Below are 14,414 nucleotides of genomic sequence, written 5' to 3'. Positions count from 1 at the left end.
TAATTTAAAAACCCTCTACCAGGTCAGCCTCCTTTTTCTTTTGTACAGAAACAAGCCCCAACCTGTTCGATTTTCCTGATAGGTGCCAGCTGTGGCTCCGTTGGTAGCACTTTCACCTCTGAGCCAGGAGGTTGTGGGTTTAAGTCCCACTCCAGAGACCTGAACATGCAATCTACATTGATATCTCTGGTGCAACACTCCCACACTGAGGGAGTGCTGCACTGTCAGAGGTGCCATTGTTATGATTAGATGTTAAACTGAGGCCCTATCTGCCCTTGCAGGTGGACATAAAAGATCCCATGGCACTATTTTAAAGAGGAGCAGAGATGTTCTCCCTGCTATCCCTCAGAAAAAGCTCAAGCAGCTGGCTCAGTGGCTGGCAACACTTTTTTACCTGAAGAGCTTTTTTTGAAAAAAATTGCCTAAAATAAAAACAATTGGAAACTTCAAGTTGAAAATTTGGCATTTCTACACCAAATATATGGTAAATTGCCAAGTGTCTTTGGTAGAATGCATATTTTGCATCTATAATACATAAATTTAATACATCTATTTTATGTATCAATAGAATTTAAAAAAAAAATAACTGACTGAATTACCACTTTTTTGACTTTTTTCGTGTCTTTTCCTGATTTTTTCTCTTTGTAACTCCAATATATGCAAGTTCAGGTTTTATGCGCCAATTTGCATGAATTATGTATAAGAATGTTCGAAAAGGAATTGCAAAAATGGTGAACCATATCAATTTAATGGAAAAACAGCATGTCTCTACTTTGAATAAAAAATTAATGAGATTTATGTATAAAACTGAGAATGTTTTTTGTCTTTATGTTTTTGTAACAGATCTTGTGATAAAAGGAATTTTGTTCCATAATTATGTTAGTAAAATCTTTGAAACAAATTTAACATAAGATGCATAGAATTAAGACAACCTTTCGGCTATTGATTCTCGTGATAAAAAAAGCTTCTAATCGCACATTCAGAATAATTTATTTTCTCAGCTATATTAGAAACAATAAAGGTCATAACCATAAAAGCTGTTTCTCGAACCGAAGGCATTATCTTTAATTGTGGTGCAGCCATGCTATTTGAACAGGTTTATTTAGAGCATGATGATGCCTTTTGTTAAAATAATCATTTGAAACCACAAAGTGCAGCATAATTATTAGCCTTTTATCCCCACAATAAAAACACAGCTCTTACTTTTCATGACTTTATTTTAGGAATTTTTCAGTAAATGCGATCCAACTGGAAAAGGTTGGGAGCCGCAAATGAGCTGTTAAAGAGTCGCACGCGGCCCTGCAGCCGCAAGTTGCTGACCCCACGGCAAGGCGGCCTACTCCTGTTCCTATGTTCCTCAACCAACATCACTAAAACAGATGATCACATTGCTATTTGTGGGATCCTGCTGTGTGCAAATTTGCGGCTGTGCTTCCTACATTACAACAGTGACTATGATTCAAAAGTACTTCATTGGCTGTAAAGTGCTTTGGGATGTCATGCGATGCTGAAAGGTGCTGTATAAATGCAAGTTGTTTTTGTCACCTCTGAATCCAAATGGAGAATTTCTTTGCTTTTTTCCATTATCGCCAACTGACAAAACTGTCGAAACTCAGCCTGTGGATGCTAATAAGGTGCAGTAATATTCACCCTTGGAACTCTCCCCTACACCTGTGTCAGTATAGTGTGTATCTGTTGATTGGCTCTTCCGCATTGATTATTACTGTGACAATTTTGCTGTGCTTGGGTGTATTCCAGGTCCTGGTAATATAAAAATAAAAGCAAAATACTGCAGATGCTGGAAATCTGAAATAAAAACAAGAAATGCTGGAACCACTCAGCAGGTCTGGCAGCATCTGTGGAAAGAGAAGCAGAGTTAACGTTTCGGGTCAGTGACCCTTCATCGGAACTGACAAATATTAGAAAAGTCACAGGTTATAAGCAAGTGAGGTGGGGTGGGGCAAGAGATAACAAAGGAGGTCTAGATTGGGCCAGGCCACATAGCTGACCAAAAGGTCACGGAGCAAAGGCAAACAATATGTTAATGGTGTGTTGAAAGACAAAGCATTAGTACAGATTAGGTATTAATACACTGAATATTGAACAGCAGCAAGTGCAAACCTGAAAAAAAACCAGTGGGTAAGCAAACTGAACAAACTAAGATGAAATGAAATAAATGCAAAAAAAAAAGATTGTAAAAAATGTAAAAGAATGTAAAAAAAAAGGAAGAAAAAATAACTAAAAATGAAAGTAAAATGGGGGGCTGTCATGCTCTGAAATTATTGCCGCACTGAACATAGAGTTTAGCATGTTCTTACAGGCAATTGTGCAACAAACAAAACAAAGAGTCAGATAGTAGACAAAAGAGTTTCTGTGTGGTTTGCCAAGTACATACTTGGTGCTTTACGGTTGTTAAAAGGTGGGGCTCAACAGTAAGGTAATATGGATCCTTTCAGCTTGCAACAAATTTAGGTTCCTTTGAGGCATAAAAAGACATCAGGATATGTGATCCAACCATGACTAACAAGAGAGGTTAAAGATCGTATTAGATCAAAGGAAGAGGCTTATAAAATTGCCAAAAGGAGTCGTAAGCCTGGGGATTGGGAGCATTTTAGAATTCAGCAAAGGAGGACCAAGAAACTGATTGATTTAAAAAAAAAAGAGGAAATAGAATATGAAAATAAACTAGCAAGAAACATAAAAAAGGACAGTAAAAGCTTCTATAGATATGTAAAAAGGAAAAGATTAGCAAAGATAAATGTAGGCCCATTACAGGCAGAGACAGGGGAATTTATAATGGGGAATAAGGAACTGGCAGAGAAAATAGACAAATATTTTGGGTGGAGTTTTGTGCTGGCAGTGGGGGTCTTGACGTAGGGGAAACCGATGCCAAGATCCCCACTTCAGCTCTTGTATGGAAGGCCAGCCAAATTTAGTGTGAATCAGACGCAACTGGTCAGTGGCAGACCTTCTGTAAGATTCAGGACACCGTCGCCGGAAGTCCTGGCTTTACAGAGCTGCTGGCCAATCAGAGGTTAATCAGAGTTAATTGCAGCTGGGGCTGGAAGAGGCCCTTAATTAGGGGATGATTACCCAGATAAGGGCCTAAATTGGCAGCAGGGCAGGAAGGCTGTTCACAGGCCTTCCCGCTGCGGACTAAATTTCAGCGAACGCAGGATGGCAGCGGGGGCCCCCCTTCCCCCCCCCCCCCCCCCCCCCCCCCCCCACCCAGTGGGATTTTATGCTCTCTCCGCCTCCAAACCCGCCGTGGGGGAAGAGCATAAAATTCCACTCTGTGTCTGTCTTCACGGAAGATGCAAAAAAACCTCCCAGAAATACTAGAGAATCAAGGGACTAGCAAGGATGAGGAACTGAAAGAAAATAATATTAGTAAAAAAGTAGTACTGGAGAAATTAATGGGACTGGAAGTTGACGAATCCCCTGGACCTGATGATCTACATCCCAGAGTGTTGAAAGAGGTGGCTCTAGAGATAGTGAATGCATTGGTAATCATCTTCCAAAATTCTATAGATTCTGGAACGGTTTCTGAAGATGAAAGGTAACAAATGTCACCCCATTATTTAAGAAAGGAGGGAGAGAGAAAACGGGGAACTACAGACCTGTTAGCTTGACATCAGTAGTAGGGAAAATGCGAGAATCTATTATAAAGGATATGATAACTGGACACTTAGAAAATAATGGTAGGATTTGGCAGAGTCAACATGGATTTATGAAAGGGAAATCATGTTTGACAAACCTGTTGGGAGTTTTTGAGGATGTAACTAGCAGAGTAAATAAGGGGGCACCAGTGATGTGGTGTATTTGGATTTTCAGAAGGCTTTTGATAAGAGGTTAGTAAATAAAATTAGAGCACATGGGATCGGGGATAATGTACTGGCATGGATTGAGAATTGGTTAACGGACAGAAAACAGAGTAGGAATAAATGGCTCATTCTCAGGTTGGCAGACTGTGACCAGTGGGGTACCGCAAGGATCAGTGCTTGGGCCCCAGCTGTTCAAAATCTTTTTAATGATTTGGATGTGGGGGCCAAATGTAATATTTCCATGTTTGCTGATGACACAAAACTAGATGGTAATGTGAGTTGTGAGCAGGATGCAAAGGGGATTCAAGGGGATTTAGACAGGCTAAATGAATGGGCAAGAACATAGCAGATGGGATATAATGTGGAAAAATGTGAAGTTATTCACTTTGGTAGGAAAAGCAAATGCAGAATATTTCTTAAATGGTGAGAGATTAGGAAGTGTTGATATCCAAAGGCACCTGGGTGTCCTTGATCATAAGTTACTGAAAGCTGACATGCAGGTGCAGCAAGCAATTAGGAAGGCAAATGCTATGTGGGCCTTTATTGCAAGAGGATTTGAGTACAGGAGTCAAGAAGTCTTGCTTCAATTGTATAGAGCCTTGGTGAGACCGCACCTGGGGTATTGTGGACACTCTTGGTTTCCTTACCTAAGGAAGGATATACTTGTCATAGAGGGAGTGCAATGAAGGTTCACCGGACTGATTCCTGGGATGGCAGGATTGTCCTATAAGGAGAGGTTGAGGAGACTGGGCCTGTATTCTTTAGTGTTTCGAAGAATAAGAGGTGTTTGATGCATACAAAATTCTTACAGGGCTCGACAAGGTTGGCGCAGGAAGGGTGTTTCCCCTGGTTGGAGGGTCAATAAGAGGTAGGCCATTTAGGACTGAGATGAGGAGGAATTTCTTCACTCAGAGGGTGGTGAATCCTTGGAATTCTCTACCCCAGAGGGCAGTGGAGACTCTGGCATTGAGTATGTTCAAGATAGATTTCTAGATATTAAAGCTATCAAGGGATATGGGGATAGTGCGGGGAAATGGCGTTGAGGTAGAAGATCAGCCATGATCCAGTTGAATGGTGGAGCAGGCTTGAGGGGCCGAATGGCCTACTCCTGCTACTATTTCCTATGTGCCTATCCACTGTGACAACTCTGCTTCCCAGTAAAGTGTTAGAATTAAAGGCCTGCTCAGGTATAAAATTGAAACCAGACCCGACCACAGCCAACCCGAACCTGACCCGGGCCCGAGTCCTTTAATTTTTTTGTGCCCAACCCGACCCGACCCGAATATCGCAATAAATTTAATGATATCAAACATGTTATTATGCTCTACCTTGTCCAAATGATAATACTTGTGATCCTTTTCATCCGTTCCGGTAGCAGAATATTCCTGCAGCTGGAGTTATGGAGAATCATGGGTGAGTCTGATCCCGTGAGTTCCCGGAAGCGGCAGTGTCCAGCCTGACCCGACCCCGAATGCTGGACTCGGAATATTGACCCGACCCAAATCCGACATGTAGTCGGGTCTAGTTGGGTTCGGTCGGGTAGCCTGGCTTTAGTTAGGATCATAGAATAGTACAGCACAGAAGGAGGCCATTTGGCCCATCGAGTCTGTGCTGGGTCTTTCGAAGAGCAACCCAGTTACTCCCACTCCCCCCAGCTCTTTCCCCATATCCCTGCAATTTTTTTCCCCTTCAAATATTTATCCAATTCACTTTTGGATGCTATTATTGAAACAATTTCCATTGTATTCATACAGTGTAGCTAGGGAACCAGTAACCTCAACACTTTGCAAAGTAAAGTGCTTTTTTTAAGTAATATCAAATGAACCAAATATTCAGAGCAGACACCTCTCTTTATGTTCCATGTGCATGCACTGAACTTAAATTGCCAAGGTACATAAAAGTACTGAGTTCTGGCTCTGAGTGTGAAGGATTTGTAAGGTGTACCTACATTTCTTAAATGGCTTAGCAGGGAGCGCTCTCACCTTGCAGTCAAAGGGTCATGGGTTCAAGCTCTTGAGCACAAAATTTAGGCTCATACTCCAGTGTAGTACTGAGGGAGTGCTGCTCTGTTGGAGGTGCTGCCTTTCAAATAAGGTATTAAATCCTAGGAGATGTTTGTTGTCTCAGGTGAACAGGAAAATTATCCCATTGCTACGAGTGAAAGAAAGACCAGGGACATGCTCCTGGTGTTCTAGCTAATATCTATCCCTCAATCAACACTTAAGAAAACAGATTATCTGATTATTATCACTGCTGTTTGTGGGAGCTTGCTGTGTGTAAATTGGCTGCTTTGTTTCTTACATTACAACAATGACTACACTTCAAAATTACATAATTGGCTGTAAAGCACTTTGCGACATCCTGAGGTTACCACAGGCGCTATGCAAATACAAGGTATTTCTTTAATTCCTTTTTTACTGTTACTTTTCCCTTCGGGGGTCTAGCTTTCCATAAAAAACATGTGCCCTCAATATTCACACCAGTGTTTCTACATTCTGCCTGGGTCTTGTGCCTCCGCCACTGAGATGGTGGGTAGGTGGCATTCATTCAGACTTCTGCCACTGCAAACTTTGGGCAATTAGAATCTTAGGATCATGCAGCATAGAAGGAGGCCATTCGACCCATCATGCCTGTCCCGGCTCTTTGAAAGAGCTATCCAATTATTCCCACTCCTCTTGCCATTGTTTGTTGCCATCTTAATTTTCCTTCCCTCAGTAGAAAGTTTCCTGTCCCCAGTTCTTCCCAACCTGGTGTGGCTCAAATCAGACAGTGGAGGTTCGGGTGAGGGTGAAGGGGGGAAAATAAAACTTGCATGCCAAACCTGGCACCATTTTCCACTTCAAAAACACTGCTCCAACACTCCGTGCCTGTGTGTCACATTCCTTTCTCTCCCTCCTTGTTTAAAATAATACTCCAGAGGAGGCTCTTGAGAATTATTATGTTCAAGATCTATTGCTAAATGTCTTGATGTTTATAAAGTCAGAAATTAGATTGATGTGTGGGTGTTTTCTTCTCTTGATCTCCCTATGGGAATCTATAGATAGGGGTTATCGCCAGTCAGAATCTTGGATGCATCATGTGTTCATTCTCAAATGGCTACGATGGTCAGGTTGGTGGTGTCTGATAATGCTGACCTTCTCTATCTCCCTTTACCACCACCTAAAGTCAATGTTGAGCTGAGCACTGGCTGTGCATAATGATTCATCATAAGAGCATTCTACTGTTCCAGCAGGGAACTCTAGCTATGCGTTTCATCTCTGGAATGTGCACATGAAACAGTATAGTAAATCAACGTCTCTCAGTGCCGTAAACCCCAGATAGTATGGTCTATATCATGTTAGCTCAGTGGGCTAGACAGCTAGAGTGAGATATAGGAAAGACGGCAACAGCATGGGTTTAATCCCCATACTGGCTTGGGTAGTTCATGGAGGCTTGCCTTGCCCTGCCCCATGCTTGAGGAGTGGTGACCCTCAAGCTATACATGACCAATTGTGTCTCTCTAATGGGGAGAGCTTCCTTTGGGTCTATGGCTAGAGCAAAAAAAAAGTGTGGACAGAGTAAATTGTGCTAGGGTGTTGAGGCGAGAAAGCCTCGAATGCCAGTATTTTGTCACAGGTATTCATTTATTAGAAGGAAAACTATTAGTGTCAATATTAAAAAGTTAGCACTGCTCTATTAGAAAATCTGTTTTAATCTGCTTTTTTGCAATTAAATTCTATTTTTAATTGGAATGCGCTGCCTGAAAAGGTGGTGAAAGCAGATTCAAGAGGGAATTGGATAAATATGTGGAAAGGAAAAATTTGCAAGGCTACAGTTGAACGAGTGGGGGAATGGGACTAATTGGATAGCTCCTTCAAAGAGCTGGCACATTCACAATGGACCAAACGATCATCATCTGTGCTGTATGATTGTATTTTTTGTTTAATAGAAAAAAACATACTTAGTGTAATTTTAAATCTTTGTTACATTACAGTGGCTAGTCAGATGCTGAATTAAAAATGAAGATTTAGCCATTGTGTAACTGACCTTAATCTCAGGAGTGTTGCAATTTGGCTTCACTTATATACTAGTTAAAAACTGGTGTTTGATTCAGCACCTGATAATTCATTGAAGCATTGTGATTATTTTTTGACCAGTTTTATTCGATAAATCCACACAAAGCAAACCTTTTCTCCACAGTGTGAGAGGGCATTGCAATGATGCACAATGGAACTCTGAGGCAGTATTGCTGGTGGGATCAGCCTCTGTTGATTTCCAATCCTTTTACGGGTAATCTGTTTACAATCCATTTGCTGCTTCAAGCAATTAACTTGGAGTTGATTGGGACTCCAATTGCATTGTTGTTGCTGCTTGCATATGAATCCTTGCCTCCACGCTACTGTGTGTGTGTGTGTGGTGCAGTGCAGATGGAGCTGTGGATAATGAATTCTAATACATACTCTGCCACATTCTACACTGTGCAAGGGACAAACAGGATTCAAGGGAGACAACATTTGTTGCAACTATGGTGACTTTCTTTACCCAGCAATACGCATGTCATTGTCGAATAAATCTTGGATGGTTTTTTTACAGCTCTCAGTTGACCTGCCACACAAAGAGAAGAGAGTTATGAAGCTATTTGCCTATGTTTTCAGTTGTTTTTAACTAATTGCTCCTTTACCACTTCATTTATCTACATCATTTTTTGACATATCCGGGTTTTCCAAGTCTGACCTATGCACTTCTGTTTGAAATGTGTGTAACACTCACGGCCCACAGAGTAAATTCTGATGACCTTCATGTTTTGGTCGTCCTTTAAAACTGGAGATTTATCTGCCTCCTGTTGTTCTGTGGGGGTCAGGGTTTGGGGTTAGGAAGGGCATGGAGCTGGACTCTTCTGCTTTTCTGGTAGGTCTACCAAATTCCAGATTGGATAGTATTTGTGGATTGTCTCTGCTTTCAGTCAGCAAAGTGAATGTGTGAGGGAGAATTTATATATCGAAATGTATGTGGACATAAAAGCAGATATAGATATGTTTATTTATTTATTCTGGGGAGCGAATGGGAGACAATAAATGAATGCATGATTTGCTCCAGTGTGCAACCTTTGAAGATTTACAAACTAGCTACAGGTTTTAGAAGAGTTTGTAACATTCTGTAGTGCAGAGTGCAGAGATTTTTTTTAAAACTTGGAAGCAATTTTCTTTCACTGCGCAATTTTGCAGAAAAATCTCATTAAGGCAAAATGGTTCTGGCCCACATGCGCCCCCTCCTCAAAACAGCAGGCTCATCTATCGAGGATGGGGAGCTTACACACAGGATCTGGGAAGATGCAATAAGCATCTAGTCTGTTGTATTTGAGATTTAAAGAGTCAGATTGCTTATGATTGTATAACACTTTGGGAATGGTTATGTGCAGCTTTCAAAGTAGCACTGATCTCCGAGATCACGCCCACGATCTTTACAAAACCAGTTTTATCTGGAGATTCTCTTGCATTTAACCATCAGGAAATTGCTGCCCAGTTGGTTCTCAGCAGCTAATTGCTTCTTATTGACAGATGGAAGGAAAGATTTATTTAATTATGTCTTAACTCCATTTTCTCTCTTCTTTCTTTGCTATGTGGATCAGTTGGAGTAGTTGAGGTGAATAGGAAAGATGCAATTAATTGGAAGCTAGATAAAACACATGAGGGAGAAAGGACTAGAAGGATCTGCTAATAGGGTGAGATGAAGTAGGGTGGGATGAGGCTCAAGTGAAGCATAAACAACAGTACAGACCAGTTGGGCCGAATGGTTTCTATGCTGTAAAATTCTAGGCTATCTCCTGCCTTCACCTCCTTGCTTTCCTGAAGAGACTGACTTATTGCTCAGGTGTAGGTCCTCACCCTGCAATCTTAACCCAAGTAGTCATATCTCATGTGTGATCCTTAGTGGTATGAGCAGACTATTCAACTGTAGCAACACTCACAGCCCTCATTTCATGCGCAGAAACAAGATACATCTAACAAACTCTGCTGCTATGTACTGACTGGCACCATGCACCCTGTACCCATCACCCCTGTGCTCACTGATCTACATTAGCTCCAAGTCCAGCATGGGTTTGAATTAAAAATTCTCATCCATGTTTTCAAATCCGTCCATGGCCTGAACCCTCCCTTCCTCTGTAACCCCCTCCAGCTCCACAACCCTTTGAGATCTCTGTGCCTCTTGAGCATCCCCGATTTTAATTGCTCCTCCATTGGAGAGACCGTGCCTTCAGATGCCTAGTCCCATAGCTCTGGAATTCTCTCTCTAAATCTCTCCCTCTCTCTACTGTTCTCTCCACCTTTAAGATACTCCTTAAAAACTACTTCTTTGACCATGCTTTTGGCCATCTGTCCCAATATCTCCTTAAGTGGCTCGGTGTCAAATTTTGTTGATAATCACTCCTGGGACATTTCATTATGTTAAAGGCGCTATATAAATGCAAGTTGCTGTAACAGGTAGTCAGGAGCAGGAAACCATGGGCAACCTTGCCTTTCCTAACTCGGGTGCTGAGGCCAATTGAGATTCCTACCTCTGCCCCAGCTGATGCACTCACTTAATTGTATGGTGCGGAGGGGGTTGGGGGAGGTGCAGTTAAGTACAGGGGTATGGGGAAAGTGCAAGGGGGAGTGGGATTAATTGGATAGCTCTTTCAAAGAGCTGCCACAGGCACAATGGGCCGAATGGCCTCCTTCTGTGCTGTATGATTCTTAAAAAAAAAACTACAGATTGCAGAGTTTTGGTGCTATTTTACATTACAACAGTGATTACATGGCAGAAGTACTTAATTGGTTGTAAAGCGCTTTAGGACGTCCTGAGGTTGTGAAAGGTGCTAGAAAAATGCAAGTTCTTTCGCTCTTTCTTTTTGAATTGCTGAATACATTGCCTTGATGAGGAACAATAGTACTGTTCTTGCATCGTAGCCTAGCATGTGGTTCACAATGCCAAATAAAAGTCCTTCTTTGCTGTTAAAATGTTCATCTAGATGCTATGGTGGACTCTATCACAGCACTGTGTATGAGGAAATGGGGAGTGCAGAGTATTTGATGGAAACTGGTTAGAAATGAATGATCCATATTGCAGTTAAGTACAGTCCCAAAGCATATGGATAAATCCCAAAGCATCTGGTCAAATGTGTTGACCTTTGCTTCACATTATTGCTGTATGGGACTGGTGGGAGTTTCACAGCAGGTAAGATTAGGCTGTTTCAATACTTTGGTTATGCTAGCCAGGCCAGCATGAACGAAATCGATAGAATAATATTAGTTCACTCACGGCAACCAGGTTATGTTAGGTGCATCCAATCGCGCTAGTTTTCTGCAGAACTTGGCTCACCATTGCTTATGTTCCCAAGTGTACTCTCCTGGGCTGCATCTGCATTTATCTCATGCATACCTTTGATACCTCCAGACACAACTATTCCAATGCTCTCCTGGCATTGGCTTTAGCTCATTCCAAAACTCTGCTACCCATATACAAACTTATACCAAGTCCCGTTCACTCATCACCCCCTGTGTTCGCTAACAAATGTTGGCTCTCGGTCCAGCAATACCATCATTTTAAAATTCTTGTTCCTTGTGTTCAAATCCTTCTACGGCTTTGCCCCTCAATATCTGTGCAACCTCCTCCAACCCCACAACCTTCCAAGATCTCTGTGCTCCTCCAATTCTGGCCTCTTATGTATTCCCCAATTTTCTTCACTCCACCATTGGCGGCCATGCCTTCAGCTGCCTGGACCCTAAACTCTGGAAATCCCTCCCTAAACCACTGTGCCTCTATCTCACGCCCCTACTTTAAGACACTCCTTAAGACTGATCTCTTTGATCAAGCTTTTGGTCAGCTGTCCTAATATCTCCTTATGTTGCTCGGGTGTCAGATTTGGTTTGATAACATTCCAGTGAAGCACCTTGGGGCGTTTTACCATGTCAAGTTACTTTTGAATCTGCTTCCACTGCCCTTTCAGACAGAGCGTTCCAGCTCACAATAACTCTCTGTAAAAACTAATTCTCCTCAACTCCACCTCTGTTTTTTTTGCTGTATAAAGGTTGTGGTCTGAGTTTTATAGAGAAACGATGCTTACAAATAGCCTTGGGTGAATGTGTACACTTAATTTATTTATTTGTATCATGTTGGTTACTAATGTGAAGCAGTTTAGACTTGTACTAGTACATGTGCTGTAGATATAAGTCATGACTTCCTGATTCCCATTGGATTACGTGGAGTGTTGACATTCCATGATGGATGGAAATCACAATAACATCTCTGCACAGCACTGCAGCTGCCATTCATGGGGTGGCTTTGGAATCAGTAACTGTACATAGTCTTTTGCACTGACTTGATACTATCATTGCATATGTGCCCCAGAAGTTCTAGAAGAAGAGTGTGAGATAATGGACCAGAATGTGCTGAAAAAATCAGAACGACGATCGCCGTTATTAATGTGCAAATCGTCCAACAACTTGCTGCGAGGGAGAGATTCACCTGAATCGCCACAAGTATCTGAATGGTTTACACTGCTCTGTTAGATTCACGGAAATGGCATCTTGCCCTCAACTTCCCCATGAGATTCTTGAAGTTGCTGCATCTGGGCATTATTTACCCATTAACCTCGCCGCAGAAGTTAAGTCTAGTAATTAATAGTGCAAATACTCTTTTAACAACCTGATAATCATGAGTGGCTGCTAATTAACGTCACTTGCCCAGAAAGTGAACAATTGTAAGTGTGGAGTCTCATTCCTGCAGGTTGTGAATTGTTGATGGAGTGTTTAAAAATGTTAAATTTTGAAACATAACGGGGGAGAAATTTGTTTGGTGCAGCTCCTCATTCCTCATTGATATCATTGAAGAAACCCGCAGGGCGCTATGCCCCTCTCTATTTCTCTTGCTGGACCTGATTTGACTCTAATTCACCCTATTTCCTTCTCCCTCGTTCCTCTATTTCTTTCTCAATCCTTAAATCTCATTGGTTAAGGAGATAGACTGTGGGTCCCATCATCCCAGATGCCCTGTTGCCCTCACACTTCCAGCAACCTTGTGGGCAAGGTTGTTTTGAGCTGAAGGGTGCAGAAAAAAGTCGAACTAACAGAGTATATCACGAAATGCCCCACTCCAGCAAATTCAGAACTAATGTGCTGAAGAAGGCATGTATTCTAGGCACTAATGTGGCTGGTCTTTCTTGGCTGCTATCATTGAAGTAACATATTCCGTATGTTATTCAAATTGTTGGGGTGATGGAGGAAGAGAGGGATGAAATGGCAAAAGCTCATTTGCAATGGTCATTGCTTTAATGACTGTGAGCTTCCTACTGGCACCAAAGGCAGGATTTTTAAGCCCTCACCAGGGCCACAAACAGAGGCAGGAGGGATGGGGGCAGGGGAGAGTGGCAGGGCTACCTGCCTGCATGCAGCGGGTAGCCGATTAAGATACTTAAGAGCCACTTAAGACCAACTGAAGGAGGCTGACTGGGATTTTCCAATCGGCCTCCAGGTCCCAACAGGTGGTGGGGGACATTTTAGCTGCCTGGAGGCAGCCTCCCGGAGGCAGACCTCTAGGGCCAGTGCTCTAGGGTGGCTTAGAGGCCCTCCCTGCCTGTCTGAGTTCTGTAGCAGCTGCAGGCTACCCTGTGGAGGGGACACCACCTCCCCCTGCACAGTGGTGGCCTGGCTGCAAAGGCCCTTTTTTATTTTAAACTTGCAAAAGTTGCAGAGGGCCTACCATGGCATCCAGCTGCTGCTTTCAAGCTGGAGGGCCTCCTCTAGGTGAGTCTGTCCTCTGTCCACTAGTTGGCCAGTTTGGGGAAAATCACAGCTGAGTGACTGTTCCCCACACAGTGACCCCCATTTGAGCCTAACGTGGGGTTCAGAAACCCACAGGGAAAATCCTGTCCCAAGTCTCCAGGTCTGAATGTAAAATCAGTATGACAAATGGTGAATGTCCTGTGTTGTCAAGTGCCCAAGAACCTGATTAGTTCTTTTTGTGCTTTTTATGAAGTGCAAAGATCTGTGACCTCTGACATGCATTCTGGTTCTCTGCGCTAATGCACTGTTAGCCGGTCTGGGACATTTGCACGTGCCAGCAGGCTATACGCTCTGGAAAAAAGATATTTGCAGATGGTGTTCTTTTATTCTCTAATTCTCATATAAAGTTCCTAACCTTTTGACTCTAATTAGATTGCAATTTCTAAGAAGAAACAGCTCATATTTTGACACCTAAGAAACCTTGTAATATGAAGATTTCCTCAATTTAGTATTTTATTGTGGTTCCATTTTCCTTTTAAAATCTCTGTTTTTAGTCTAAAATTAAAAGTTACTGACTTGGGAACATAGAAATGGCAGTAGACCATTCAGCCCCAGCAGCCTGTTCCACCAGGAACTTGTCGGGAGTTTGTGATTTAAAAAAAAGAAAGAGCTACTTAACATGGTGTTGTTTAGTATTTGCTTTCTGATGCCCCTGTTGAAGCAGTCCAGTGAAACCCTTTTAGAAACTTGTTTGTAATGTTTTTACGCAATGAGTTATTATCTAGAATGCATTGCCTGAAAGGATTGTGGAAGCAGACTCAATAAAGAATTGGATATATACTTGGAAAGG

The 14,414-nt window shown here is 42.3% G+C and overlaps 1 protein-coding gene across 2 annotated transcripts in view; it reads left to right on the top strand.

The window, feature by feature from the left end:
- The window catches only part of LOC137369417 (coronin-2A-like), a 176,903-nt gene that overhangs the window by 32,275 nt on the left and 130,214 nt on the right, over positions 1-14,414 (top strand). The gene's annotated exons all lie outside the window — the stretch shown is intronic.

This window comes from Heterodontus francisci, chromosome 4, assembly GCF_036365525.1.
Source record: "Heterodontus francisci isolate sHetFra1 chromosome 4, sHetFra1.hap1, whole genome shotgun sequence".
NCBI lineage: Eukaryota > Metazoa > Chordata > Chondrichthyes > Heterodontiformes > Heterodontidae > Heterodontus > Heterodontus francisci.
This window is presented reverse-complemented; position numbering and strand designations above follow the sequence as displayed.